Source organism: Falco naumanni, chromosome 12 (genome assembly GCF_017639655.2).
Source record: "Falco naumanni isolate bFalNau1 chromosome 12, bFalNau1.pat, whole genome shotgun sequence".
Lineage (NCBI taxonomy): Eukaryota > Metazoa > Chordata > Aves > Falconiformes > Falconidae > Falco > Falco naumanni.
The window spans coordinates 23,529,924-23,554,933 of NC_054065.1; the positions used below are offsets into that span (position 1 = coordinate 23,529,924).

The following is a 25,010-nucleotide window of genomic DNA, read 5'->3' on the forward strand; positions in this document are numbered from 1 at the left end:
CAAAGGCTGGCGAAGCGTGTGCGGGCTGCGGCCGGGCAGCCAGCGAGTGCATCACCCCGAGCACTTTCAGAAACATGTATCAAAAGGTGAGCCATAAAATGTGTTGGCACATCAGAGGCAATACTCAGACCCTCAGCGCAGGGCTGTGGCTGCAAGAGCGGCCATGTGCCCGCTGACGCCTGGCCAGGCCGCGGCCAGGACCCTCCGCGAGGCTCTGAGGTGCAGAAGGGCCGTGGTGACCAGGTGGGCGATACTGACCGTCTGCCTGGCCCGCTAGCACGGAGCGCTCCCCAGCCACGTGCTGCTTCGAAGGTACTGTAAAAAATAACATCTTGGAAGCAATAATTCTCCCCACACATTTAATGTTAAGAGTGAGTAAAGAGCTGGTAGAAAAACATCTTTCTGTGCTGTCACTAACACACTACTGATGGAGACGAACAATTGACGTGTATATATCAGTCATAAAAGTGCTTAGTTATCATTATCCAATATTTAACATTATCTTAGAAACAGGCATTATTGTAGGAGTTCATTAGCTTTTTTGAGGACATGCATTCACCCTGAATGGTACGTCCTCCCTTTCCTTGGTATGTTAAATTCACATTAAACTTAAAGGGAGCTGCACGTGCGTAATGAACCAGTGTATAGCCCAGGGCACGCACATTCCATCACCGGAGTCCATTACCCACACTAAGTGACCAGAGGATAAATTAGACTTCATGTGAGCACTACTCTGATATTTTCTGCAGTTCTTTAAAAATGTTTATCCAGACCTCTTTGTCTCCTGCCTTTCAGATTATGCAGCTCCAAAAGAAGCTGTTAAGAAGCTGCGTTACAGAGCAGAACGGGAACTGAGGAGCCCACAGTGGAAGAGTTACAAGCCACAGTGTCAGGCAAGAAGACTATACCATAGGCAAATTAGCTGCATAGGCTCAGGTAATTTTGAAACAAATCCTTCATGGGATTATTAGCACGGATTAAATCTAGCTTTCTCAGAGTCCAGACAGTGTTTTAGCACTTCACCTGAAGGAATGTTTTAATTGACTGCTAGTTATTTTATACTCTTATTGAGTGTGCCCTAACCACTCCAAAGGAACATCTTTGTTTTAGCTAGTAAGTTTCACCTGCTGTAGAGCAAGAGATAAGGAAGGACATTCCAAGTAAAACATGCTGATCATTGGTGCTCTTTGTGTATAGGTAAATAAATTTAAACATCAATACCATGCTCTGGAAAATAGTATAAGTTGCAGAACACAAGTTGTAACACTGTCTTGGTGTCAGTATTAAGCAGAGACACTGCTGTTCAGAGCCATCACAGTGACATCCCCTCTCTAAACTCTGTTTTGAGCCTAAGCAGCATATAGGGCAAGAATGTATCTAGAATAAAACCATGGTTATACAGGAAGGAGATTTAACTTCCAGCTTGAGAAAATTGTGTTTAATGTTTCCAGCCACTTCAAAATAAAATATGCCCAGGTGGCAAGTGGAAGGCAGACTTTCTTTCCCTAAAAGTCTTCAAATTAAATCAAGCAACAAAACATTTTTATCTTCTAGCTTCATGTCTTCTAGCAGATCTCTACAGGTGATAAATGTTCTGAAGGGCAAGCTGAGCTTTAAATTTCCCCTAGGCAGTTAATTTGCATACAAATAACTGACTAGTCCTTTAATTATCCCATAGTTCTGTTGATGATAGACAAAAGCTGTAGCTCATACTCCCTCAGTTATCTTGGCGTAGCAAGAATAACAAGTAACTCAAAAACGCAGTATTTTGATTACTGAAGTCAGCGCACGCGTGTCCAAATTCACACAGGGAACAGATGTAGTAAGTAAGAAGATACCATTTATACACGGTTGCTCATTGGGGTTGGACTGTGCTTGAGAGAAAGTTGCGTAGATTATAAACCTGCAATCAAGAAAAGTTGCTCTTATTGTGCTGATTCTTTTAGAACCAAGACAAGGCTTTTACATCCTTTTAAACATCCCCTTTTCTCCTATCAGTCATTGTTTTGACTGAAGACAAGGAAAAACAAAACAAACACCTTATGCAGAAGATATAGAGCTATTTTGAAGAGCTTCCTTTACAAATGCTCCTCTTGGGACCCAGTCTCTTACATAGAGTGGATCTCTTGTCTGAACCATCCTTCTCTGTGAACAGGTAAGTTCTGATGCTTTTATTGCCTTTTACTCATAACAGGCAGGTTTCTAGCTTGTATTTAATTAATGTCTCTTATAGTGGTACTCTTGAAAAGGGAATACAAAAAAATGTTTGTTGAAAGCAAACTGTTACAGAAATTCAGAATGTTGAAGAATAAGCAAGAGGTAAAGGAGGTCAAACAGAAAATTTGTAGTTATCCTCATAAAGACAGAAAAGCTGTCTGCTGTTTTCATCCTTTGCTTTCCTTTGACTTAGCAGCTTCTTTTGATGCTGGCTGTGATAGAGTTTTGCTTACAGACCTGCTCTTGTATAACTCAGTAGTAAAAATTTTTTAAGACCCTATTCTGTAGGAATAAGGCAATGTCAGTCTTATTGCATATGTAGGTTCTGATCTGATGTGTTTCTGAGCAATATTAGTCTCATACCTGAAGAAATACAATTCTTTCAAAGTGATTTGACCAAAATTATACTCAGTGTTTGGGTTTGCAAATGTTGTTCAAGATTTAAGCAACTTTAAACTTGAATATTGTGACATTCCGGTTACGTTGTTATTTTCACTTTTTCTGGTACAACTTGGTCAGGAGACAACATATGAAGAAGCAACAAAAAATATCACTCATCTGGTTCTGTAACCTTTACATCAAGTGGGTAATAGTACTGAGTTTGGGGGGACTGCTACTGCCATAGGGACCACACTGATGGGAAGTTATTTGTTTTTTGAAGATTTAATTCATTAGTAAAGTACAAGGAAGATGTATAAAAATTCGGTGTTGGACTTCTCAAGAGGCACAGCAACTAAACAAACAGTTGAATGATCTAGCAGCAGCAGGAGACCTGCTAATGCAAATACTTAGTGGAGTGACTCATAAAAACAAGCTGAAAGAAAAACATTAACCAGCTTGCCCTTTCTTCCTCCCTCCCTCTCTCTCCCCCCGCCTCTCTCTCCCTCTCCTCCCCTCTACTTCCCTCTGACCCATCCTCTATCTTAAAAGCACAAGCAGATCAATACCAGGGATTTTTCCCCTGCTTGCATATGGTGCATCCAAACGAATTGGTAAAAGAGGCAAAAAAGAGATGCTATTCCATTTTAAATCCTAAACTCATCTGTGACAGTCTCCCTGTTGCAGAATTATTGAAAGGAAAGATGTGTAAAATGCTTCTCTAGCTGCCTTACAACATTCTTTAGTCACCATCTTGGTGACTAGGGCTACTCCAACCACGGCAGACAATGCTGTAGTAAAAACAAACATCAAGACTAAGACTTCAAATGTAGTTGTGCTGCAAAAACTCCTTAGAGGCTTTGGAGCCTAATTTTCAGAATTATAAATGTCAGAAATAACTGAATTCTCCCAGCCTTTGCCAATCTTCATATATCTGTAGGGTTTTTGTACTAATTCATGTTATCCTTTGGTCCTTTGCTTGCTTTCCCTCTGTGTGTCTTTCAGGGGATATTGTTATAAGCTGGGTGTACTGTAATGTGTTTGGAGTTTGCAGTTTTCTGTGGCTTTACTATTCTAAATTTTATTTCCAGGAAGCTGCAGTCACATGAGTTTAACCAACATACCTCTTACATTCTGAAGTAGTCGCATTAGCAAAGGATCACATTTGAATCAGTGTGAGATTCAAACTATTAGGTGAAAGCTACAGTACAGGAATTGAAAAGTATCACTTAGGGAGGAGGTCATCCTCTTAAGAGCATCTCTAATGCACAAGTTTTACTTCTTTAGAGAACATACCAACTGCCAGTGCTTACACTGCCCTGTGAACATTAGTGGAGATTGTGCATCTTGCAAGTTCAAGCACAACATAAAGACTGCACAATTAAGCTGCTGCTGAGATTATTTCCATCATCATCTTTTTTACGTGCAACATACAAAATCTGCATTCTCACTCCTAACCAAGCTAAACTGATGGGTACTTATAAATATACTTACATCTGCTCATTTTTCTCCAGAGTACATCTTAATGGCACAGTTATAAGTTGCTCTTGTTGCTGAAATTTTAAAAGTAAAATCTATCCCTTCTGTTTCTCATCTAATATATAAATAGCTTGATTTGATTCTTGGAAACCTTTAATTTCTGGCTGCAATAAACTGGTAGAGGAACATGTTTCTAAAATACATGTTTCCAACCACTGGAAGGAAGTCTGTCTTACTAATATCTTTATCATTAATTTGCAGTAATGATCCAGAAACTCAAACCAGCAGGAAGGATAAAAATATAGAGGCAAGCCTTAAATAGCTTGTTGACAGAGAAGCTTTAGAAAGAAATTTAACCTCAGTCTCAGCTACAGTGACCACTTGCCACTTTCTTTTTATATGGCATTGTATTCTGTGCTATTTACTGTTCTGTCATGCGTCTGTAAAGCAGACACTGTCCCTCAGTCCTTCATAGGAAAACTACATGACTGAATGCAACTCTGTAACAGAAAGCAGGATTTGGGAATTGGTGCAAAAATTCTGTTCTTTAAGCCATGTTTGGAGGTACACTATCAGTACCTTTACTCATGACATGGACTTCATAAGCAGGGCTGGTGGATTCTACAGGTCCTGAAGTCATAAAGGTAATTAGGCATTACAGTTATAAAGTACCTCAACCTAGATGAACCCGTCCACCAGCCATATGGATCACTGCAATAATTTAGTCTCTGCAGTGGCACTTGATACAAGTTTGCAGCCTGATAAAGGAGATTTCATGTGACTCTTCAGGCCCGTTGTCAATCTGGGCTTGGAGTAGAGGATTTAACATTCCCTGAGACCCTCCTGAGCATTGCTCTTCTGTGTTCACTGCAGAAGATACATCTGCACAGCTAAGGAAAGGATTGATATAGATTCAGCCTTTCTTTAGAGAAAGGCAAGATCAAGCATGGGTTTGCAGATTGAGCTTCACCTTTCCAAAATGAGATCCATGACCCAGGGATTCCAAACCCTTCACATTCAAAGGAAGTGATCGGCTTAGATCCTGATGCACATCTGTGGGATTTAATCCATAGTATTGACAATTCAAATTATTACTGTCATTGTTAGTAATGCAATTATTTCATTAACAAGTTTAAAAATAATTAGCAGAATCTATTTTATAATGTTTTCAACAAATCTCAACCTGGATGCAGATGGACGATCCCTGATGAAGTGCAGGGATATCTTTTGAAGTGTTCAATTTGCGTTACAAGAGCACATTCCATGGCATTGCCATGTCATGTGTTACCTTGGCTGTAACATTATGTTGCCTAAATCTCTATGAAAGCCTTGTTCACTGCATTGTGCAAGAGACCTGGTGATTGCTTCCCAGCAGTGATGAGAATGAGTTATGAGCCTCTCTGCCTCTTCCTAAAATAACAGGGAATGAATTTCATGTGGGCAAACACTTGACTCATTCTTCTTGGAACTGATAGCTTACCACACAGGACTTGGAGGCTGCTCAGTGAACCAGTCCATGGTTCACAGGAAGAAGAAGCCTCCAGAGGAGCTCAGACACTCAAAGAATAACATTCTTAGCCAAAAATAACCCTGAACACTGAAAACAAATTGGAAAAAAAAGAAGTTGATTTACTTGTAAATCTGTTGCAGCAACATGTACCTCCAGACATGTCTGAGATGAATGGTACATCCATCTCTGTCTCTTCACTGTTCTGTTTCCAAGTAAGGCTTCTTCCCAACCATACGAGTGCTACATATGATATGCATGGCTTATGATCATGAATCACATGAGCTATGTCAGCTGCTGCTGGTGAAGACCCTGATGCAAGATGTGAAGGTAAGAATGGCTGCCCTAGGGCAATTGCAATGATACAATGATATCTGCAGAGGGACTGTGAAAAGCAGGAGAGCTTAGGAAAGACCAGAACTGTAACAATGGCATTGTGAGAAAGGGACAGTCCCACACGTGATGCTGTATAAGGAGGATGGGTAGGGATCATTCTTGGCATATCCCAAATGAATATGTAAAGGGTGCAGTGCAGCATGTTGTGTTGTGGGTCAGCACTGGTTTCTATGGATATGTGTGCAGATGGGTGTGGGGGTGAGGTGCATTCAGGATAGTAGAAGCAATACATCTCTCCTACCTGTTCACACACGCTGGTGAACTGGAAATCACCTTTTCTCACATATCCTCCACAGATGCTATATGTTTTTCCCTCAGTTCTGTAGCTGACTGTGGGGAATGGTATGGCCAAGTGTACGCTATGTTTTTGAATCTGTGTGTTTCGTCTTGACTGACAGACTTTCTGCAGACTCTTTGGCACAAAGTAGAAAATGGCTCACTGACAGCAGAAGGAATATGTCCTTCTTGGAGATGAGAATCCTTCCTTGGATGAAGGAGCTGCTGTGTACTGCCAGCTAGCATTCTTGCTGATTGTTAAGTTTCCAAATTAAAAAAAATGATTTAATTCTACATGAGGCAATATGTGCTATGAGATGCTGCTGTAGCGTGAAGCTTCATAGACTATTGCATAGATAGGAAACCAAAACCACACCTACCCACACAGCTTTTTCCTTCCTTTGTGTTGCCTTCCCTACGCCCTGTGCAGCCACTCCTCCTTGGCAGTGATAAAACATTCTTTCCTTGCTCACAATTTTAAATAAGGGGATAAAGAGTGATGAGCCTGCCAAGAGCAAGGCAAAGGGTCAGGAACTGCTAGGTGGTAGTGGGAAGTAAAGGAGAAGAACTTATCACTCCCCGAAGTCATTCCTGTGCTTCTGAAAATATGTAATTCCAGTACTGATACCACAGAAAGAATAATCTTCCCCATCCCTGGGAAAATTTCAGGAATCCCTCCTCCAAGAAGTACACTTAGCATCCTCATTTGTGTGCTGAAAAATCAGCCTTCATTCCAGAGATGGCATGGGTCTCCAAGGAAAGAATAACATTTCTGTTCCAGAGTATTAGTGGCCTGAGGCTGATCTCTGTAAACTGTCTACAACTGAGGCTTCTCTGCACTGGGAAATGACATTCATGTTGGAACAGGAATGCAGGAAATTAATGTGGTAACAAACACAGTGCTAAACACAACTGCCTATATTTGGAGTTGGGCTTTTGTTTGTGCTAAACCCTGCTTACCTACACAGGAAGCTATAAAGGGATCCTGAAGTGAATCAGAGGCTTTTAACAAGATATGGAATACCCCACCTTGAAAGACACATTTAAATGCAATTTACTGGTTTAAACAGAGTGGGAAACAAGTAATTTAAAGGAAGCTGTTGTCGTTATCTTAATTTGTCATGCCAGATTCATGCTGAGGTTGAGTTTGTACTTGATAACAGAGATAAGCAAAATGAAAACCCCTATCGGCATCTTTATAATATGAGGGATCTTATTTTTTATTAATCTGTTAAACATGTTTAGCATGGTTATGTTTACCTGAAGACATTTGTGTCAAAACCCCTATGAAACATCTAACACTATTTGCCTATTCTTGTGGAGGGTCAAGAGGGGTCACTTAAAAATGGCAGGTGCAGATTGACATGGAAATCCCATTTGCTAAATGTCTTTAAGGAACACACTGCCTCTGTTCTGTCCAGCTGCTGGTTTTGTTAGGACCTGTGCATCACTAGGAATGCTTCCTGTTATAACACATTATCTTTGAACAAAAATGTGTTGCATTCTACTTCTTGGAGAACTGGGATGTGTAAGTACCTGTAATGGGTTTGAACAAATCATAGTAAGACTAGAAATGTTAGACCATAACTGCTTAATCCTGCAGTTATTTTATTAATTTTTCTTTGTTGTTGATGTAGTAACAGTAATTGAAATGTTAATCTAGGATATTTGTTAAGGTATTATGCCTACTTTATATTCAATTCATGTTCCAGTACTGCAGGTTAAAGATGGATTCGCTATTAGAAAAATATGAAATTCTTGGATCTCAGCAGTTTTGACTTAAGGGATTGAGTTGTGTTAATTGTACTTGTCTACCCACAGGGTGTAGAGATGATCAAAAGGTTGGCAAGCCTTATATGACTGATATTGTTGCATGCGAACAACAATAGATTTGCAAAAGCAGAAATTTCTCCAGAAGTTAGCCTATGGGGTAACTACTTCAGCGGGCTGTGCAGCACAGGTGTAATAAAACTAGTGACGGTGTGACCTTGGGGAGTCACTATACTTGATACTTTCTGCTTCAGATCGTAGGTGCTTTTCGTTGAGCTTGGATAGAGTTACAGGAAATACTTTCAAAATGGTATACATGGTACAAGGTGGAAGATACTGCTGTTATTTTAATTCTGTTTTCATGCAGCATAGAAAGTGAGATAGTGTTTTGGATATTGTCCTGAGAAGAGAAGCCAAGAAATTCTTTTTTAAAATCCTGATACTGACATTTAGGCAAAGCCAGAAAGAATGAGGCAGCTCCTGAGGCACAGTTACACCACTTTTGCTAGAGGATCGCTAAATTATCCCTAGTTACTCTATTTTCAAAGTGCAGATACAATGCTTATATTATGAAGGTTAACTACATAGTGTATGACAGATTGCTTTGAAGATTGAGTATTGAAGAAATTGCATACTTTTAAATAGGGCTCTATATTTAATAACTTACCAGATAGCTGGCTCCTGCTCCCTCTGTCTTGCAGCAGGTTTGCAATCTGTTTTAATGACAGTAGGATGACCTCCAGAGTTTCTATAATTTTCATCTACATTTTATTTGAAGACTGCAATGCCTAATCTAAATGACTTTTTGTGTTGTCTCCAATCCCAGTTCCACGTAACATTTAGAAAAGTCCAGTGATAATTCAGGAGACAAAAAAAGCTCCTTAGGCCCTAAGATCCTTTAGCATTTTAGATATTTGATCATGTATCTAAATTCCAACATTGTGTCAGATTCACTTTTTCTCTACTTTCATAGCTCTTCATCCACTGTTTAAAAAGAAAGCCAGTTGTTCTGTCAGCTGAATACTTCAGTATGTGAATGTGATGAAAGTGAAATCATGACAAGTAAACAGCATAGAAACAGCTTAGTTGTACAATTGTGCACATTTTAGGAGAATAAAACGTGTGCTCACTTACTGTATTTGGACAGGAGAGAACTATTGTTTTGTAAGAATAATTTCCCAGCTACGGGAAAATAAATTTTAAATTCCTGGCACTTCTCTTCATCTGAAAATTCAGGGGAATTTAGAGCTGCATGTGCAGTTTGTGGCTTAAACCCATCTCTGAAGAAAGTAGAAGTGTTGATGGAATAAGTCAGGGTAAAACAGTGACAGGTAACTGTGTTGTGGTAGACCTGTAAGGGTCTGCCAAGAGACATGATTTTTGCTTACTCTGTTCCATGTACTGAGCTGAACCTTTAGTCTGAGCAAATGTGAAAGTTTTCAGGAGCTGCATCCTTTCCCCTCTGTGTATGGGAATAGGCTATGCGGTATGCCACTTTTTCGCATCCTTGATCTGACAGCTTCACATCAGGAGTGGTGGACCGTGATGGTGACCTCAGCTGATGCTGAGCCCCTGGTCTTCTCTCATTGGCACTCTGGGCAAGTTGTAGCTCTCACTTACTTTTGTCTAGTCCCCTAGCTTATTCCAGACAGCACAGTTGCACTTTGGCTTTTCACTCTTGTGCAAGAGCTTCTCTCATGCTTCAGGTGTTGGGAAAATCAAGAGAGTACATGGACCAAGTTTCTTCATATGTCAGTGCCACATTCAACATGTAGGCAGGACATTATGTGACCATATTCTTCTTCCTGATGGACACAGGGCTGTGTAGGACACTCCTCTCTTCCCCAATGCAGGCATACAGATGCAGTCCAGTGGGAATGCCTCACTGTTGCTACAGTAAACTTCTAGGGCTACAGTAATACTTAAAGTTCAGGGTTGCTCAGATCCCTGGAAAAGAATTTGGTCTGTAATAAGTAAATTGTATTTGATTTAGAATCTGTTGTTTACTTTCATTTAAATCAACAAAAATGAAGGAGAAACAATTAAATATATTGCTTGCTAACTACATACAAGATGTATGTGTTCTATTACATCTCATTCTGTTATTTTTGTCCATTGGCTAATAAATATAATAAACATGCCCAACTTAAATACATTACTGCAGGATGCTAATATACTGAGGATATTGAATATAATAGTTGTCCTGGAGAAATTGTCCAACAGAACAAATAAAAAAATACATAAATAAGTTGATATGTTTTGATGTGATTATTCTGTCTTAAATTTCTAGGGACAACAAATATCACTCTGATTTCTTTGTCAGAAGTCCTAAATAGCAAGATAGAGGAACAAAGGGTGATCACCAGAGTCACTGACTTAGACCATTTGTAGAGAATTTTGCTCATTTACTTTAAATAGTTGATTTTTTGGCATATGCTTACTTGAGGGACTCTTTCCTAAGAGTCCTAATGAGTAATACGTTTGTGTTTTACAGAGGTACTTAAGAACAGAATTTATCTGACCTTGATCAAACTTTAGTTATCTGTTATTTGTCAGCAGGCTTCTTTTGTTTTATGAAAAAAATATTTTATGAGAAGTAGACTATTTAATTCAAAGCAAGCCTGCTACACTTAATTTTCAGTAAAACAAAACAAAAAATAAATTCAGTGAGCTTTCCAGCACACAAAAATGTTGAATTAATTACTCAGCATTATTCTGTGTTCTTTGATAAAGGTTTCAGCACTGCAATTTATATCAGCAGGGTACCTGTCCAACATGATTTTCAGGGAGATTCCAACTGAGCCCTGCTGTGTAAAAGTATATACTTTAAATAGGTTCCTATTTTTGTATTGCTCAAGGGTTGAATGAAAAAATGAAATCAAGGTGCATGTGAAGGTCTATTTTTAGTTTTGCATATAGTGCATGAACTCTAGAGTAAGAGTGGAAATGCAGACCACAACCATGTATTTCTTGAAATAGCCCACAATTTAATAGATACCGTTACTTTTATTTCTGTGTGAGCGATGCTCTGTGGATTTGTTCAGTAGATAAAAAAACCAGGATATTGATGATGATTTGAGCCTCCAGAGTCTTCACAGTCCTTGCAAGACCAGTGCAAGGAATCCTCTTACTCAGGGGTCCTCAAACTATGGCCTGTGGGCCGGATACGGCCCCCCAGGTTCCTCAATCTGCCCCCCAGTATTTACAGACACCCCCCCGCCCTCGCCGGGGGTGGTGGTGGGGAAACCAAGCAGCCGCAGATGACTGCCTGCCACTTCATCCGCACGCCAGCCCCCTGTTTAAAAAGTTTGAGGACCTCTGCAGTCTTACTGTTCCTGTCATTTTTCTATTATCAATTTTATCATTCATACCAAAGGAGTTTAATCAGAGCCTGTTATGCATATACATACAGCAGATAGCTCTGAAATTAGCTGCCTGAAATGCCAAGTTGTTTCTTGTAGGGAACAGCTCTAGTCTTGTTTGTGTTGATGATAACCCATGAACAGTTTTTCCTGAGTTTTCTGGTGGTTTTTCTTAAACTTGACAGGCTTAGTTGGATTTTGGGTTTTAGGCTGTCATCGTGTTCCATTTCCAAAATATGACTGGGAGAGACCTGTGCTGTAATCTCCATATAACTGCTGGATTTTTATATTTGGAATATAAAACCCCCCCACCATCATAACTGCAATACATCTAAAGGATGATCTATAGCTTTCTGCAAATTTATGCAGAAGTTCATAAACATTAGTCATTTTGAAGGCTGATACTCATTTTAATCCCAAAAACCCTCATGTGCCAAATAACTTTGTGGCTCCTTACCTGTATACTTGTATTGGTAAAAATTATTTGTATCACACATACTTGCAAAGCCGTGTACATGAGTCCTTGTATGAAGCCTCATATCACTTTTAAGTTTACTGCTTGAAGGATGTGCACCAAAGCATTTTGTGCATCATTAGCTTGTTCCTTACCAGACGACATGGTACCCACACAAATATTACCATCTGGTAACTTCTGTTTAAAGCAGCTGTTGTCAGAGTGTTCCAGAATTTTAATCAGTATCTAGATTTCTAAATGGCAAAGCCAAGATACCTTTGATCTTATTGCAAACAGAAGAGCTTCTTACAGTACAGGGCTGTGCTACAGTGCGCTGATCACCTTGAACTGTATCCATGCACAAAAGGGGTGTGTTCCAGATATAAGTTCCTAGATGATAATTGACTTGTTTTAGGATAACTTTCCGTGGGAACATCTGCAAGGTCATGTGGAGGGAAACAAGGAGTGGAGAGTGCAAGAGAACGAGAGTTGTCCACTAAATTGTGATGGTCCAGAAGTTGCTTGGGCTCTTGAGTTTTAAGGCAGGATGCAGCCGAAAGCATGCTGATTTTATTTTGGGCCAATGCTTCTTATTGACCATGCATTGATAAAATCTGCTACTTTTAGGTTTTGTGATATCTGTGTCAGGTCACAGTTGCACACTGGAACAAGTTGGGCTAAAAAGAGATGAATCTGATATATAGCTTTGCAAATAGTAAAATCTAAAAGAACCAGTTCCCAATGTGTTTTTTTTCACAGGGATTTATTTATCATTTTGGAAGGACACAGTAATGGAAAGATACTGATGAAAGAACTGGCAGGAATGGGTCTTCCATTGCTGACATGTAACAGGTGTGAAAATTTTATCCTTCATTTCCTTGAGTCACCATAGTGTTTAAGTTTTTAGCTACAGGAGTGATTTAATAGGAATTTCTGTGTGTTACAGTAGCAAGGAGTAGAATTGCCTTAGATACAGACATTGACTCAATAATTTTTACCAACACAAATGTGGATTTTTCTCCGAGGAACTCAGTATTGGTACCTTGTTCTCTGGTTAGTGGAGTTGTGCCATTGATGGAGCATATAACCATGACCAATAAGTTGTAACTATAGAAAACAACTTATGTGTTGCTGAAAATTACAGTTTCCTCTGGGAATTATTGGAGGAGAGAGAACTGGGGGACTTGTTGCTATAGCAGTAGGTAAAATGTAGCCCACTATAGATGAATAATATTGGCATAGGATTTCTATGAAACACAGCAGAATGCATGTAAGAAATCAGTGGGTACATTTAAAGAAGGATTAACACGGAAGAGCTCAAATGTCAGTTATCTATCATCTGATTTTATTTATTCCCCAAACAAAGAAACAAAACCCCATCCCCCTCCAAAATTCTATAACATTTTATTTCCCTAAACCTTAAACACTTGTTCTTCTGTGCTGTTTTCGCATCGCCTTCTTATACTGGGCAAAGTTTGCATCCATATTTGCCATGTAGCCCTTAAAAAACACCAGTTACAAAGACTGGGGTACTCTACTAGAAACTGCAGGTACTAATGCCGTTTCTAGGCACTGTTCTTTGGGAGTGTTTTGCAGTCTGGGCACTGGTCTATACAGACATTAAAAAGAGTGAGAAGTGTTCTACTGTGATTCTTGTGTTCTGCAGATTCTCACAGCTATCCTTTCCTGTTGAATTCTTATGATTGAGTTTTTTCCACATTTGTGGCAGCTGAAGTTGTGTAGGCTTGATGTCTGCTTGTCCGACGGTATCTAGGAAATAGGTGGAGTGCTTGCAAAGACTGTATAGTTGCAGAGGGAACTTATATCATTATTGGTGTCTTCTGCCATTGGGACATGTTTTCTGCTACTTGTAGTAATCTCCTTGCTCACTTCTGGTTAGGGTGGCTGAATACCCTTTCATCTGAAACTGTGCCACTTCTCCACGAGTGATTAAGGGACTGGATCTCAGTCCTAGGTTTTCACAGATACTGTCGCTGATTTGGTTCAGGTGAGAATACAAGTTAATAGTGAGCTACATTTGCCCTGTGATAAATAGCTCCAGAGAAATAGCACAGGAGATTGATTTGGATGAATATGCTGAAACACAGACTATTTGAAGACACATACTGGGCATTCCACTTACTTATGTTTAATGTATATTATTTATTTTGTATGCCTATCAGTCCAGGCAAGAGAGTGGGTTTCTGTAAAGCAATTTATTTTCCCTTTTCTCTGACTTAACCGAAGGCAGAGACACGCTCGAGGCACCCACACTCTTTTATGCATATCTACTGCTGTTCATCGATCAGGGAGCCACAGTCAGCTCATCAAGGCACTCTGCAACCTTTGTAATGTGCAGTTGCTGGTGATTTTTTTCCCCTTCCAGGGTATAATTGCTCAGTCCCTACTTTATCATAGATTTAATAAGATATTTTTCTCAGCCATTCAAGTGCTCTTGCTAAAGTACAATTATAGCAATTATATTAAGGAAGGTTATGAGCTGAAAAAATGTACAAAGCCTTATTTTGAAATGAGGTAGTATTAGCAACATGAAGCTTGGAACTTGACCAAGATAAAACAGATTAAAGAAGACCAATTTTTGGAAGACCGAGGTGTTTTTTCAAAATTGTAGAAGTGTTGAAAGAATTGGGAGTATCACAACAATGCTGATTTGGAACAGACAGAGGAATCAGATTGTTTTGCTCTCACACTTGAGTAAATCAAGAGATTCCAATTGAGCAAATATAATTCTGCCAACAGAAAAACAAATGTAAATAAGAGGAGAACTGACCTAGAGAATCTTATCCTTTGGAAAGCTCTAATGTACATGTCAAGTCTGACATTTTCTTTTTTCTGTATTGAAAAAACAAGTATGCCTCCTGTTGGTTTATTTTTGTGCCCTCAACAACACAGGGAAGCATGTGACATGCCAAATGTCATTTCAGTATGAATTACGTATACGCATACATTCTGCTGGTACAGAAATCACAGCACTTTGCAATGGATTCTGCTGCCTCTTGCTCCTCCAGTTTGACAGACTAGACTTCAGAAGAACTAGTCGTCAGGAAAAAGGGAGCCTGCAAAGCCATGACATTTCATCAGTACCTGGCTTCTCTTAACAAAACTCTTGATAGGCAGAACATAAACAGCAAGATGTATCTTTTAAGGACCATTTTATATGACTGAGTTTTTAATGCTTGATGCACCAGGAGCAGTCTGCATTAGAAACAGACCATGATAGTAGCCTGATTTTATCAGATCTACTAGTGTAACATTTATATTTCTGCAGGTTTTATAGGAGATAGGGACTTTGTCTAATGTGATTCAAAGAGTCTTTGAATCACATTAGACTATTGACTGATCAAGTCAGATATCTTGCTTCCTACAGTGGCCTTGACCTAATACTTCACAGCTGCAATAGCAACTACTCCGAGGTGGCCAACTTAAAGACAGAAAGTAACTTCTGCCTGCGCCTATCACAGATTCAAGAATTTAAACAAACTATCCATCGTCATTGATTGTTAGTTAACATGGTCTTAAAAACATAGCTCCAGATACTTCCTGTATTTATATACTTCTATATTGCGAAAAAATTAAAGACAATTTTATAGAAAATTCCCTTTTTGTAAAAGCAGAGAGGCATCTATTGTCTTTGAACTGCAGGTTAGAAAAATGTTAAGTCCTCTTCTCCCCCTCTCTTCCGTAAGCAAGATAACAAGCTGTTAACTGAGTGCATCTCAAAAATGAGAGAAAAGGAAACTGCAGCCTGCTCTGCAAACACTACTGATGGAACTATTTCTGGTACTAAATTTTATTCAGTTGTAAATCTGTGTTGGCTTGAGCCCTCAGCCACCAGCTATGGATTTAATCAATGTTTCGAGCTGGATGAATAATTCAATTTGATCTATTTTCTTTCAGCATGCGAAATCCATCTTCAGGTTTCAGCTCTCATGTATTTATCCAGATACTACCTGAATCCTTTCAAAACTCTGCTTGTCTTCCTTCAGGATGATGGTTCCAATAACATGAGCAGGCTCTTAGTCCTGCAAAGTGTTCTGTTTAAACAAAAACAAATCAAAAATACTGTGCAAGGGCAAACCTGCAAAATTCAGCCCTGATGTTTCAGTCTCTGGGTTAAAGGGATACATGGGTGACTTTCTAGCAAGGATGAAGTGAGTGGCACAGTTCCCATGTACTTGGAAAAGAGCATGATTTCAGATTAGGTCCTAATTCCTGCATGTGAGAATGTAAAATTCAGACTTGCGAATGCTGTTTTTAAATGTGTTTTTCATGTTCAGCTTTATGAAATGTCTATTATTAGTTTAAAGAAAGAGAATGCAAAGGTGACTGATATTGTTGCATCGTAAATATTTTTATGAATTTTTATTCAAATCTGTTAGATCAGTTTTATGCTGCAAAAACTTCAGGTTGGTCAGGTTGAAATATAACTTCCTTACATTAAAGAGGTCAAATTAAGTTTTCTGATTTGGATGACCTGACATAAAATACCAGATGACTCATTCCCCCTTCCTAAAAACATAACTTGACTGCTTAGATGCTATAGAAACTTTATGGAAAATACTGTAATTTAGTGTGGGGATGGTCATTTGTTTGCAAGTTTGGAACATCTTTGGTAGAGCAGCTGTTTTATAGCAGTCTTGTCCCTGGCTCTGGACTACATGACCATCCTGCATTTGATGGTCCTTGTATTTTGGATTTACTTTTTCTGGTTCTGTTAAACCTCCATCGCATTATGGGTTCAAGTTCATGTGCCTCATGTCTTTCGTTCCCCATTAGACATCAGCAAAAGCCAAGGAACAATATTTAATACAACCTATTTACCTTCCATCCAGATTCCACTCTTTTCAGTGAACACTTTTAGCTACTGACATCAAGAAAACAAAATTATGTATTCTAAAAACAATGAAGGTGTGCCAGTAAATAGTGTTATGATGAAATAGGTATAATGGGGCTATATTGTGGGCAGCAGATTGATGCTCTTTATTAATTTTCATGCTTTTAGGTGCTTGTGTTTTTAATGCAAGGTAATAGGTACCATTTTATCTCATTACATTTAGTGCCTTCAAGTGGATTTAGGAATATGTGTGATGATTTAGGTTTTTTGTTCTGGTAGTCTGGTAACCTTTGGATCAAATGGAGAAACAACATGTAAAATGACAGGCTGGTGAGAATGAAGGTCAGATAGATGTAAATTCAACATCAGGGTAAAGATATAGGCTAGAACTTGGAGACCAGTTTTTTCTTGCCACTTGTGTTGTGACAGAGCTGCTGCAAATCTTTCTAGCAATGTGGGAAATCATATTTATTTCTGTTGAAAAAGTTACTGGTTGAGGCTAAGGCTAGAACTGGGTTAACTGTGCCTGTCCTGGTAATAGGTGACAGCAAGAAGATTTGGGTTGAGTTTGGTTATTTATGTTGCCCTCTAACATATTCCCCAATCCTCTCTGGGATAACTGCAACCATCTTCGCTTATAAAGGCTCTGGGTTAGACAAAAGGCATGAAAGCTTCTGCAGTTTTCCTGCCCTGCCCTGGTCCATGTAGTAGACTGGAGTCCTTGTATTCATCCTTGCCTGCATTTCTTCCTTCCCATCCAAGTCTGATTGTTGATGGTCTTGAAATGTATGTCTGTGTGGCACAGGAGTAGGAGGACACCTCGCTATCCTTATAAGACCCTTTCTTGACTGGAACTAATGTGACAAGAAGAAGCAGGAACAAGATCTATTTTTTGTATGACTCTTCCCTCACCTGGTGAATTGGAGAAGAATAAGTTCTCTCCTACCTCCTGTCTCACTGTCTCCTTGTAGGAGGAAATCCAGGCTTTCAACACTCTATTTATAGAAACAAAATACCCATAAAAGCCTGGTTGTCTACAAGTCCCTGGAAGAACAATGCAGGTCACAGCAGCTTTGAAGTACTTTGTCTTTTTGAGTATTTTGGATACAGATTTAAGTAGATTCACCTTTTGGCAGTGATTCTCTATACTTTGTACAGAAATACCTGGAAATATTTCTGTTTAGTCCTTTTGCCTTCTGGGCAAAGATTATATTACATTTCAGATATGATCTGAAAATATCTAATGCCCTCTGTTTAAGTGCAATGGAGAACATTTTGATTTTCATGGATACTGAATGCTAGTATGGATTTAGCAGCTCAGTTCTTACTTATCTTTCAGATCATTAAATCTGACATATGTACTCCATGGAAAATAGAAGTAATTTTGTTCCTCATGATTATGAAAACATTAGAAAGGCTGAGGTACATCTGTAACAGCTGTCCATTAATGTAATTGTTATATTTCATAATAGGCAACTTGCAGGCTTGGATTTTCTTAACGCTGCTACTGAGAGAGCTACTAATCTTGACCTTTCCAAAGAACTTCTTTCAGATAAAGGCAGTCAGAGATGTTCATAGCACCCACACCATCTGGAATACACTGCCCAGCAGGACTAAAAGTGAAATGTTACTATTAGACTACCTCTTGGCTCAACCCATTTACGTGTTGATGTTTCTTGGGTAAGATTTCTCTCCTTTCTTATAATACCAATGCAGATTTGAGCCTTATGGCAGAAATGCTGAGTGGGTGGCGAGGATGTGAGCAACTTATGAAGCCGCTCTTGCTCCAGAGATACTATCCAAATGGCGGTCACTCATCAGCTTATTATCATTTCCTAATGTCACATTCCCATCATCAAGCAAAACAGCTTAACTGAATGTGAACATGTGGAAGATGTTTGAGTGTCTGGTGTCACCTATGTGATAAATAAATATTTAATTAGCTTATGGGATATTGTTTTTCTAACACACAGCTCTGTTTTTCTAAGACACAGCAGCTATCCATCTGCCTCAAGTATACAAAAGCACTCATATTTTCTAAAACTTGTGTGCTCTTGTATAATTGAAAAAAAAAAGTTCTAGACACTTTCTGAAAAGGGACAGTCAATAACTCCATTTTCATGCTAGGGATATTGAGTTATACTGTCTCTTTCCAGTGATAGCCTCACAGATTTGAAATTAATCCTATCTCTACAGACCTGCTGGGCATAGCAAGTTGCTGCAGATCTAGCTGCAGACAGCATCCATCTCATTCTGTTCCTCCCGGAGGAACAGAATCCAGTTCTTAAAATCCCTCCTTGGCTGGGCTGAAGTTGGCAGTTTGCAAGCATGTATGAAGAGATGAGCTGCTTAAGGAAAGGCTGTTTCTGTGTTCTTTGGAGAAGAATGAGCTTATAAGAAAAAACAAGTGCAGTAAACAGCTGAAAGCTGATGTGCTAGACTAAAACAGGGCAGAATAAGATTGTTGCTGTCCCAAATTTCTCCCTTTTCATGCTCCATTCTCTCCTTCAAATTGGCAGCTGTTTTCATGAACACTCATTCCTTCGCCTAACTGTTGGCTAAGAGGCCATTTCTAAGACTGATGCAATATCATTCAAGACTAGAGTGCTTTCCTTAGAGACACAAGTTGTCATACTCCTATCCTTTCCCCTAAACCTCAAATACATCTGTATGCCACACTTTCTTGTAAAATGGCCGTAACAGTTCATGTTTCCCTCCCAAACCTTTTTATGGCCATAGCCCTAATGTTATTTTAGCGCCAGCTTCATGACTGCCAGCATACTTACCTCACAGTTACATAGATTTTCCATGGAGACATAGGGAGTCTTATTCTTGGGGGGGAACTCCAGTTTAGCAAGTGAGTAAGACTGTGTTAAAACTGAAACTATGTTAATTGCATAGTCTATCTTATTACCTTAGGCTTCAACCTTCTCCGAGTCTTCTGTTGTTTTTCTTTTTCCCTTGTGAAGTAGTGAATCTGTACTTTCCTTTGTTTTTGACTTAACTTTGAAGTATGAATAGAACCTTTTCTTGGTTGCCTTTTTTTTTTTTAATCATTGCTTTTAAAGCTCATTTTGCCTTTCAGCCTTTCTAACTCTGTTATGGCATTCTTGTGCTATTCCTTCATATTAATCCTTAGTCCTGTGGCCTTTTCACACTTTTTATATGAGTCCTCATCTTAAATATTACTGAACAGAAATTTTATGAAGAATTGCGACAAATTATTTAACGTATTTTGTAACTTTTATAATAAGTACATAATTCTGGATATCCTTCTACATAAAAAGTAGTCACTTAAATATCCGATCATTTTGATCTTGTAAATTCTTGTCACACTGACTGAAAAGGATTTTCTCTTCAGTTTTGAGTTCATCACCATTTACTTTCACTGCAGCTGTGGTTATGTGTCAATGTAGTGTGATGTTCCTATTGTATAAGAATGCTTTTTGTGCCAACATGTATACACAGATGTCCGTGCTTTTAAAAATAAAATTTTGCATCTGAAATCCACAATTCCGTTCCTGTGGATCTGTTTCCCATTTCTTAGGTGAAAACAAGTCAGTGGTGCCACTAGTACGGTTATGCCTGTGGTGCTGTTGAAGGTACATACATCAAAACTTTTACCTTCCAATGGTATCAGTAGATCGGCATTTTGGAGTTATTGCATGACTTTTCTGTAATTGATATGTAAGTCAGGGACTGAAATATAAAGCAGGAGCGGTTTTATCTCTAATTCTTCCAGTGCTGGCGCAGTTAAGGTACCTTATTTTGCCCAGGCATTTGTACCCGTGGAATAGAAGAGAGTCTATACTACCTTAGCAAAATGATATGAGATTGAATAGAAAGGCATTATGGAACCTGTAAAGAATACAAAGGATTGGTTAGATGGGATTCATATGTCTTTGAAAGGAGACGGATTTTTGTTTAGAAAGACAGTGTATATTTCTAACACTTAGGAGTTGTATGTGGGAATTTTCCAAAGTGCTGCCTTGCCATTAATTTCAAAAGGAATGGAATTAATCTGACAAGATTTTATAAGAAAAATGCTCACTTTGAATATTTTGCTAATGACATAACAATGTCAGTCTTGCAGTTGTGCACTTTTTATTTATCCCTATAAATGCCATATCTGATATATAAATACATAAAACATTACACTTCTAGGAAAGTTACATCTTCACAAGGCAAGAGAGTTGATATTTTTGTCTAAATAAGGAAAACATTTGGTGTTTAAATAAAGACAGCCACAGGTTCAGCCAAAAAGTGTACTACTGTTTTATTTACCCAAGTTCATTTAGGGCTTGCTTGCTGAAATGCTAAATTTGCCTCTATATTTCATTGATTAGCAGGTTTACAGCCCACCTATAGGACTATTTCCAGGGGTTGCATCTGAGAACTGATAGCTAGAAGACAAGAGGTAGCAAACAACAGCTTACTGAAAGCTGATTCACTGCAATATGTGAACGCTCCTTACTCTTGTTTCAGGACAGTTAGGCAATTCAGTTAAAATCAACTGCAGCAATTCCTGAAACTCACCTGTCTGACTGTGTTGTAGCAGGAAAAGGGCATACCTTCAGGTGCCAGGGAGAGAGGTTTTAGGAAGATGTTGAGGACGGATTATTGGGGTTTTTGTCCTCTGGAACAGACTGTGAGTGCTCATGGGATGAAACTTTGAGCAAGCAACTTTTGCCATGTGCTTAGGTGCCAAGCCTGCAGGAGCTCGCAGCCTGCATGGGCAAGCACCCCCTTGCCCTCGGGGCACCTTTGTCCCAGTGCGCTGGCTCCAAACCTGGGCCATGTTTGGAGTTGGCCCATTTTCTCAGATACTGGGAATTAAGGCCAGTTACTCCAGATGAGGAAGTAAGTGAATGTCTTTAGCCTAGCACTTATAGTAACTGGCCTGTGTTAATTGTCTTATGACAAGCGTTTCCTGCTCATCTTTTTGGTAGTTTTCCATGCCTTAGGTGTGAGACAAGCATCTGAACTTTGTTGAGCTTTGGAAACAGGAAAGTCTTTTATTACCTTCTTCAAAGAAGGGCAATTTGTGTAATATGTTTTATTTATTACAAAATGTCAATAGTTTTATGCCTGATGGGTAGAAGGCCAAAAAGGTATTTGAAACTGAATGTTTTCTTGTGTTGTCTTCTATCAGCTGGTATAGCACAGTGAAAGGTTGTCTGATACGTTAGGGAAAATGCTTCTGGGGTCTATTCCAAGGTTAGGCATATATTGCTACTGTGCTTAAAAGCATCAATTACTATGCATATGCATTGCATGTGAGTGAGAGATGTGTTTGTGGTACGCCAGTCAAAACATTGTATTTTCATGTTCTAAAATTCCATCAGAAAGAGAAACTTGGAATTGATTCATCGAGTTTTTGATGGAAAAGGAGAAAGAGGTAAAGCAATTCTGAGAGTTTAAGAATATTCTTGAACTCTATTGAAATGAATAATTTGGGCTTTTGGGGGAATTATTCACAACTGAAAATCGAATCAACACAGGGGAAAAAACTACATATAAATGGAAAAAATACGGTATTAAACAAAAAATTATTCCCAAGCCATTTCATAAAGTAGATATACTTATGGAACTAATTATTGTTGTTTTTTTGTTTTGGGTTTTTTTTTTTTTTAAATCTATAATATCCCTATCTGACATGAAGACCCTCTGGGCCATTTGATATAAGTATTCTACAGCAGAGATTAAAGAGATCCTGAAAAAACATTTTTGGGGACAGGGTTGGAGAGAGAAAGCTAGGCAAAAGAAAAGAAGGAAATAGTAATGACAAAATGGAAGTGAATCTAAGACCTAATAGCTGTAATATTTTTTCAGTTCCTAGAAAATCCAAATGACTACAGTTGAAGATTGTGAGAGACATAGCAGAGTTATAGCTACATAGTCTTGGACTGCAAATGAGATTTGCATTATTTTATCAAAGAAAAGATAATTTGATCTGCCCTAATTCTCAGGGGACAACCCACCCGAGTTCCCATTCCCCTAGGAATTCCAGGAAAACCTGTTAATTAGTCTCTGATTCATAGAGGCTGACTCTTCCCCTACTCTGGATTTACACTCGAAGATTTTAATTAACTGACTTATATTAAATGAACGCATTTCATACATTCCTAATTATTGTCAGTACCAAAGTGCAGACACACTAGATTTACAGAGAGTTGTGGCAATTGCTCATAGAAACGAGTTACACAACTTGCAGAAATGAGAAAGGAGAACAGGCAATTTGTGTGCTTGTGTAATAGCCAAATGATCAAAAATGGCCTAAGTAAAGAGAATTGATCATCTGAAAGCATTTTTGTAGACATGCACACCAGGAAAATTTTTTGCCTGTAGAAAAAAAGCCAAGCAATCAAAACAGAATTAGAGCAGAAACACAGGCTACATGGAAAATCTCTCTCGATAATTTATGCTGTCAGGTCACTGTGTCAGACTTGCTTTGACCATCTTTGATGCTTCTTTTAGTTCAAGAACTTCTTACTTATTTTTGACCTAAAATTCAAGGGGCTTGGTTTTCTGTAGGTTTTATTTTTATTGATTCTTAGGTGGCAGCATTTACATGTTTGTTTTCACAGAGAGAGAGAAAGCTGTTACTGTAAGCAGTTGCTTACAGAGTAGCTGGAATCCTGTACTTAAAATGCACAAAAATAGAAAACATTCTCTATTTTAAAGAACTCCTTGCACTAGTGACATATTAACAAATAATATGTAGCTAAGTCTTTCTTCAAGGCAGATTTTCCTTTAATTTGCATCTACATATTCATTATAGCTGTCAGGCTTTTGGTAAGTATAAAGTTTTTAAGTTGTTAAAAATACCACTATGATCTTATTTTATTTGGTCTTTGTCAACTACAACTCATATTTCCAGCTCTTCACTGCAAACAAAAAGGCAAAGAAATCAGAGAAAAAAGTGTTCCAAAATATTTGTCTGACTTCAGACATCAGGGCTTTAAGCAAAACATTAACTATTTTAGACCTTCTGGTAGAAAGTTGTGAAGGTTAGGTATGCAAAACTATCAAAGTACCTATCACAGGGACTCATATATGGCACATCTCCCTATGAAAATTCCAAGAAATTACATCATATGACTGGACATGAGTACTATAATTGTTTTAATGTTATCACATATGGGTCTGTTTCCACAGTCTGGGCCCAGATTACTTAACCTGTAAAATTCAGGAAAAAAAGTTCCTTTTTAATTGAATAAGAGTGAGAATGAGCTCTATGGAGCACAGCTTTCATAAAAAGTTTTTTTTAGATAATTTTCTTTTTGTCTAGAGGAGTTCATCTATAGGCCATAAAAGAGTGGATTATAGTTAGCAGATTGGAAATCAAGCATGCACAAGTGTTTGGCTACAAGTTAAGTCCCCAAAGTCAAGGCAGATTTTCTTTTACTAATGATAATATTCCTTTGTGGATGCATATATTTACAAGTGGATTACAGAATGTTTAAGAGAGAGAGACAGAGTTACATTCATTCTCTTAACTCACCATATCTTCAAATATTTAAAATCATATATCATAAATTTTAGAATAAGGTTATATGACTGCCATATCACTAGATTACTTTAAATAGTATTCTTTGCTTTGTTAGGTGAGTGTTGTGATAATGACCTTTTCACAAATACTACAACTAACATCAGTTTTTCTGTGTAAGATTCCTATGTGATATGATTTCTAGAATATGGGGTAACTATGTTTTTTTTTTTTTTAAGGAATTTAATACAAATATAAACAATATGCCTCAAATTAATAACATCTGAACTTGGAAAATCTGTGAGCAACTGAAGGTAGGGAACTAAATATATCAGGGTCCTTTTTCAAAATTTATAATTGGGATAATCATAATACTGCAGCCCATGGTGGGGGTGGGGGGAAGAGAGGATGCAGGAGACATCAAGAATTAAATTTCTAAAAAAAGTTACGGAAAATAAAATCAAACTCTAAAGATTATGTTATTCCCTTCTCCTTTGTCCTAATCAATAACTATTGATACAGCTGAGAAAAGATGCTTAAAAGCCTGTTATGTGACTGCTACTTAGGAAATTCATAAATTGGAAGAGAAACTGTAGCAGTGTACATCTTACTCCTTTAAACAATGGAACATGTTTTCTATTTTGAGACACACCTGACTCTAAAACATACTGGGGATCTTTCATCAGAAATTAGATTGCATGCTGCATATGCATGTTTCATGTAAATGATGCTTAAGAAAGGAAGAATTAATGGGGACACTAATTTTCATTTATTCATTTATAGTAAAGAAGCTGTGGTCTTTTAAAACCTTCTGGAATATTTGAGAT

At 38.3% G+C, this 25,010-nt stretch overlaps 1 long non-coding RNA gene across 1 annotated transcript; it reads left to right on the forward strand.

Moving 5' to 3' along the window:
- Positions 1-24,497, forward strand: LOC121095995. The gene is made up of 4 exons (XR_005830308.1): positions 1-86; positions 796-936; positions 1,999-2,155; positions 24,423-24,497. It is a non-coding gene; the product is annotated as an uncharacterized LOC121095995 (long non-coding RNA).
- Positions 24,498-25,010: the final 513 nt, after the last annotated feature.